This window comes from Zonotrichia leucophrys, chromosome 1A (genome assembly GCF_028769735.1).
Source record: "Zonotrichia leucophrys gambelii isolate GWCS_2022_RI chromosome 1A, RI_Zleu_2.0, whole genome shotgun sequence".
Classification (NCBI taxonomy): Eukaryota; Metazoa; Chordata; class Aves; order Passeriformes; family Passerellidae; genus Zonotrichia; species Zonotrichia leucophrys.
The window spans coordinates 69,588,838-69,595,683 of record NC_088170.1 but is presented as its reverse complement, the minus strand read 5'-3'; the positions used below and the strand labels follow the sequence as shown (position 1 = coordinate 69,595,683).

The following is a 6,846-nucleotide window of genomic DNA, read 5'->3' as shown; positions in this document are numbered from 1 at the left end:
TACACCCCTGTGTAAATTCAGTGCGTGTCTGCCTCGGGAATGTTTTGAGCAGCTCTGCTGTTCCACCCACAGAAAGGATGCAGCAGAACTGGGAGAGATGTGTAGAAGGGCAATAGAGTGATCAAAGGTACAGAACAATGAAGTACTCCAGGAATATTTCATCTGAATAAGAGATGACAGCAGCAGAGTATGATAATAGTCTATCAGATTATGAGTGGCATGAAGAGGATGAAAGAGAGCAACTATTGTTTTTTGTTCCTTTGAAAAGACAAAAAAAAAAAAGGGTGCTTGAGATGATAGCAGGTCAGAACAAAGGACTTGCTTCACACAAGGTGAAGGTAATCAAGAGATAATCCCCCCTTGCCTAGGGATACTGCAAATGCTGGAAGTTTACTCAATGGAAAAATGTTAAAACAACTTAATGGGGAAATATTCATGGGATTCATAGTAAATACAAAGATACTTCAGGAATAATTATGATTTTGTTCTCTAGAGGGTATAAAAATATCTGCATTATCCAGTGTTTCACCTTATACTGGGTTGGGCAGAGCCAGAGTGTGGGTGATGTTATCAGTGCTTGATTTCCTGTCTCCTCCAGAGGATCTATTCCCCTGGAAGATTTATGGGGGAATCACCATGCCAGCAATAGTTCAAAAAATGTGTAGATGTGGTGCTTAGGGACCTGGTTTAGTGATGGACTTGGTAATAATGGGTTAGACTCAATTATCTTAGAGGTATTTTACAACCCCAACTATTCTATTAATAAATGGTGAAGGACTTGGGACTTTATCCTGGCTTTTCAGGAGGGCAGCTGTCTGTAATCTTTTCTGGATCAGCTTCAAGGCTCCTGAAGAAGTTTTTCCACACTAATTTTTCACATTTCCTGAATTCTGTTATGCAGGATTTGAAGACCTCGAAATTTTCTCAGGTTTATTGGAGTTTTGAGGACAAACCAAACCTCACTGCTCTGTGGTTGTGTTATGAAGCTGATATTGCCTCTCTGAATTAGGGGCAGATCAGGAGAGGAAAAGGATTGAACTCCACAAAAGAATATTTTCTGTGCCAGAATTCAATTCTACAGGACCATGTAAGGCCCCAGAAGCAGAGTCACAGTGCAAAGGGAATGATATCTGCTGTCATTCTGGAATGAGATCTGCTTGACAATGACCTTGTCCATGGCACAGCACCTCCTTGATCATTCTCTTCTCTTCTCTTCTCTTCTCTTCTCTTCTCTTCTCTTCTCTTCTCTTCTCTTCTCTTCTCTTCTCTTCTCTTCTCTTCTCTTCTCTTCTCTTCTCTTCTCTTCTCTTCTCTTCTCTTCTCTTCTCTTCTCTTCTCTTCTCTTCTCTTCTCTTCTCTTCTCTTCTCTTCTCTTCTCTTCTCTTCTCTTCTCTTCTCTTCTCTTCTCTTCTCTTCTCTTCTCTTCTCTTCTCTTCTCTTCTCTTCTCTTCTCTCTTCTCTTCTCTTCTCTTCTCTTCTCTTCTCTTCTCTTCTCTTCTCTTCTCTTCCCCTTCCCCTTCCCCTTCCCCTTCCCCTTCCCCTTCCCCTTCCCCTTCCCCTTCCCCTTCCCCTTCCCTTTCCCCTTCCCCTCTCCCTTTCTCATTTTGTGGGAAAAATAACCCCACTCTATAATGTAATATTAGTGAGCTAATCTAAGTGAATTTAGGCAGGCAGATGATTCAGAAATATTTCTCTGTCCTCCAGCAGCAGAAACAATCAGTGGGATCCTTGACTGCTATGGACAGAGCTGGATATTTTCACTGCTGAAGCACAAGAGAGTTTGAAGAAGGCAAAGCCCTTCTGAAAGAGTGGAAATGCCAGAATTCAGGTTATGAAGTTCAACCAGGTCATGGAATGACTGTGGACAGGGGTTTTACAGCCCTACAAGTGCCCTGCCTTGTCCCCTCTCTCTCCATCCCTCATGAAGGCTTAGCTGAGGTACAGATTAATTTTCGTGATGGATTCACCTTGTCCCTTTGCAAGCCAAGGTGCGCTGATATCTCCAGCCCTGGAGAAGTGATGAGGGGCCACACACACACACTTGAGAGCCCGCAGCACCCAGGCTGTGTTTAGAATCATCTTAGGAACCTGTGGGCTGGGTGTGGAGGCAGAACAGATGGTTGTCAGTGCTGTGTTTAGAAACATGGGACAAGGAGGTGCAGGAAGAGTCAATAATTTGAGGGGTCATGCAGCCAGTGGAGATTCAACCCCTGTGTCCTGCATGACATCTCCTAAAACTCTTTCCTTCTGACAGCCCCTGGTTGGAGAGCTGTCACAGACATCTTTTTATGAAAATCCTTTCTTTAGGATTCTTCCTCCTGAGAAGCTGGGAGGCCTCAGGAACAAAATGTAAACAATGGTTATTTGCTGCTGTGGAATGCAACAGATAGATCTTTGATTAGCCCATCTTAGATGTTTGTAATTAATGGCCAATCACAGTCAGCTGGCTCAGACAGAGAGTCTGAGACACAACCCTTTGTTATCATTCTTTCTGATTCTATTCTTAGCTTAGCTAGCCTTCTTAGATGAAACCTTTTCTTCTATTCTTTTAGTATGGTTTTAATGTAATATATATCATAAAATAATAAATCAAGCCTTCTGAAACATGGAGTCAGATCTCCATCTCTTCCCCCATCCTACGACCCCTTTGAACACCATCACAGAGAGCAGCATGAGCAGTACCCAAACTGGGCAGGACTTGGGAATTTGGAAGTGATAGCCCACAGTGGACAGGTGGAGCAGTCACACAGAGTTATCATCTGTGGGGAAAATAACTCTGCCCAAAGGGATTGGGATGAGTCAGGCTAAGGATGCTGTAATTGAATAAAAATACTTGTGCTTTCCTGCAGTTCAGCTAATCCACATTAGCAGTTCACTCAGATTTCCTTCCTTCTGACAATAAGAGCACAGAATCGAGAGATTTTAGGGCAAAAAATGCACCAGGTACATTTTTAACAAAAGATGATTTAAGTGAAATGTGCTGGCCACCTTTGCCCTCTCGTCCAGTCAGACTGACCTTCCCCCAATCTGGCTTTAGAGAATAATTTATCTAGGGAGTGAATATGCAGCAGGTTGCCCTTCCCTGGCCAGATCCCTGTCTCCAAGCACACAGCAGGCTGAGGTCAGCACAGGGAGCTGAATTTTCATCAGGAACAGATCCTTTTATTGTGGTTTGCAGTTCTGGACACAGAGATCAGGAAGGAGATCAGGTTGCCTGCTCTTACCTTTATCAGGACTGTCTTTCAGCAGGTGACATCATCTTATTGATAAAGGTCAGCTCCTTTCTGAGTCATTGAATATTAGAGATGGCTGGAGGCAGGGGGAGGCAGTGATTTGATGTGACAGGGCAGGAGGGAGCACACCAGCAGTGCAGCAGGACACAGGCTGCAGGAAAGGACCATGCCATGATCCATTGTGACAAGGGGAGAGCTGTGGATGGATGGTCCAGCAGCCTGGAGTGACCCAGCAAGGGCAGGATGGAGAGATGCAAAAACCCTCATGGTGTGTGTGCAAATGGGACAAATCCAGAGGCAAGAAAACCCCCATGGTGTGTGTGCAAATGGGACAAATCCAGAGAGGCAAAACCCCCCATGGTGTGTGTGCAAATGGGACAAATCCAGAGAGGCAAAAACCCCCATGGTGTGTGTGCAAATGGGACAAATCCAGAGAGGTAAAAACCCCCATGGTGTGTGTGCAAATGGGACAAATCCAGGGAGGCAAAACCTCTCAAAAACCACCAATGGTGTGTGCAAATGAGACAAATCCAGAGTGACCTTCCTTAGCTGAGGATGGGAGCAGTTTTATTCTGTGAGATCTGACATCATGAGCCATGTCCTTTTCCTAAAGCTCATCTCATTCCACCCCTGCCATGGGCAGGGACACCTTCCACCATCCCAGGCTGCTCCAGGCCCTGTCCAAACTGACCTTGGACACTTCCAGGGATCCAAGGGCCGCCACAGCTTCTCTGGGCACCCTGTGCCAGGGCCTCCCCACCCTCACAGGAGAGCATTTCTTCCTGACATCTCATCTAAACCTACTTTATTTCAGTATAAAGCCATTAATTCTTTGTTTTAAGATCCAGAGCACAGCTGTCCAGGATGGATCCAGGATGTGGATGCAGCAGAGCAGGGCAGAAGCAGCAGCAAGCAGGGACTCTGCTCTGTTGAAAAGAGCCTGTGATATCCATCACTTGCCATGTGCTGCTTGACTAACCTGAACATGCATTTAAAGACATCAGGTTTGCTCCCAGGAGATTTCTCCTTCCTCCAAAGGGCTGTTTCTCATGTATTCAGCATCCAAGCATTTTGAGGAAAGGGCTCTCTGTTCCTGCAGGCTCAGGAAGGCAGGGACAGCTGGTAGCTGTTTCCTCCCAGCCCTCTTCCTTTCCCATCCTGTGAAATTTCACACCAGCTGTGGTCACCTGTTTGATTTCTCTTTGAGTGCCTGCCGTCCTCCACAAATTAATTTTGATTATTGTCTTGCCCAGCAGGGAGGGAACTCTTATTGGTGTGAGCCTGCAGCACTCACTCTCTTTATACTTTTCTCCTTTTCCCCTGCACTGAGGCTAATTTTGTGGTTCTCTGCCTTGCCCAAAAACAACCCTCAGACCCAGCTCTGAAGTGTCATCTCCATTACATCACAGCTGCCTGCAGACAGTGCTTGTGGCTCACAATCCACTCGGTTACTTGTGATTAAAACTGATTGCAAACCCCATCCTGGCTGCTCAGCCTGGGAATTGGGAATGTCTTCATCATTTCTGACAGCAGATCTTGAGGCCTTGGATGAGCCTGGCAGGACAAGATCTTCACAGGGAGTGGGAGAAGAATGTGGATCTGTGAGAAACACATGGTGATTTAGGAAAAAAAAAAAAAAATAGGAGGGCCCAGGTTAGAATCCCCCAAGCTGAAATTTGGGAAATGAAGGGGCGAAAATAAAGCTCAGCTCTTTGGACTGCCAGGACCATCCTTAGGAATAGGTGATGGAGAAAATGGGGTGGCAGAGAAAAGCAGATCCCTACCCAAGGCTTCACTCAGTTTGGGGCATCAGAAACTCATGGAATCAGTGTAGATGTTCCTGGAAAAACAAAAAATAACTGTTGTGCTTCTTCTCAACCGCAGCAGCAGCACATTCCAGTCTCAGGACTCTCCTGCACTTCTGCTGTTCCATCCTGTTCCCTTTGTTCAGCTACAGCCAGTCATCTCCTGCTGGACCAGAGCAGGGCAGGGCTGCAAAATTAAATTTTGCAGAGTGACGGAGCCTTAAATGTGCTCAGAGGGTTTGGATCTTGCTCCAGACCAAGCTGCACCACCTTTCTGCTGGCCTGAATTTTGGCTTGATTTCAGAGATTTATATACTTGGGATTAACTATGGACTTTACATTTAGCTTATAATAAATGTATTTTTAATCAATTAATAAAATATTGTAAAATATTATAAATATTACATATCTTTATATCATAATCCACTTGTTTTTCCCCACCTGGAATTAACTATGAACTTTACATTTATTATAGAAAAAATGTAATGTTTTAAATTAATAAATAAAATCTTGTGAAATATCATAAATATCACATATCTTTATACAATAACTCACTTGTTTTTCCCATCTGCTCTTGTTGGGGATCGAGTGCTTTGTGCTGAACCACAGCCTGATTTCCAGAGTTTGTTCTGAGGTGACAGAAAATCCACCAGATTGCTCAGAACCTTTTCCCAGCATGTTAAATCCTCCCCCTAATTCACCTGAGTCTTTACCTCCTCCAGCCTGACTTGAGCAATGTTTTCTCTTATTTCCTCTGAAACTCCCCTGCAGAATCAGCCAAACATCCCCATAAGGAGGTGCCTCTCTAGTGTCACCCCCAGGAACTGAATGGGGTAATTTTGACACATTTCCCACTCAGAGCTTGTCCTCCAGACTTCTGAGTAACTTTTGCTGCTCTCTCCAAGCCCTGGATGCTCCCTTGCAGGCACAGACATCAGAGCAGGGTGTCCCCCCTTCTCCCATGCCCAGATGAGAAATGACTCTCCTCATCTTGCTCAGCACGTCCCATTCTGCATCCAGGGCTGAGTCAGCCCTGCTCAGGGATCTCAGGCATTGCTCTGAGGTTTTTTCTCAAATCATTGAGCTGGAGTTGCTGCCCTCCAGCACAGATTTTCCCACTCCTGCCCATGCTCCAAGAGATTTCTTTTTTAATTAAAACAAACCTTTGCAAAGAGAGTGTGCCCAGTAAGACGGACTCAACAATTCTTTTCTTCTAGATCAAAACTTGCTTCCATCTCTATTACTTCTTCAGATGCTACATTCAAAAATCTTTCTGCCAAGCACACATATCTGTGAGACCTTCTTGTCAAACTTTCATCCTGCCCAAGACTGGAGAATCCTAAACCCAAATAACTCATTCCCTCAGCTTGAACAGGCTGGGTTACTACCCCACACATTCTAAACCCCTCTCTACAACACTTTCAACAACAAAATGTGCAAGAATTATTCTATTTTTTAACCAATAAAAGAGCAGCTCTACCAAAGCAGAGCCACCAAAAATTCCCAGTCACTCCTGACTGTTCCTCTCCACGGAAATCTTTAGTAAAAGGCGAAAGATTTATTCGCTCTGAAGAGAAACCAGAGGATGACCTCCTGGCCCTGCCCAGGCCCTGCCCTGCATGGAGGTTCCTCGGAAGGACACGGTCACCTTTTCCACCCCCAGTTTCACCCTGTGCTGGCCCCAGACGGTCCCCTGGCAGGGTCACAGCCCAGTCCCGTGTCTCCACCCAAGTGTTCCCATGGCAAAAATGGGAATTTGGAGCAGAGCTGTGCTGCTGGCCCGCAGTGCACCCTGGGTATGCAAATTA

The 6,846-nt window shown here is 45.3% G+C and overlaps 1 non-coding gene across 1 annotated transcript; it reads right to left on the bottom strand.

Moving 5' to 3' along the window:
* Positions 1-6,510: 6,510 nt before the first annotated feature.
* Positions 6,511-6,625, bottom strand: LOC135442887 (U5 spliceosomal RNA). Its single transcript, XR_010438735.1, has one exon. It is a non-coding gene; the product is annotated as a U5 spliceosomal RNA (small nuclear RNA).
* Between the last annotated feature and the right edge of the window lie 221 nt (positions 6,626-6,846).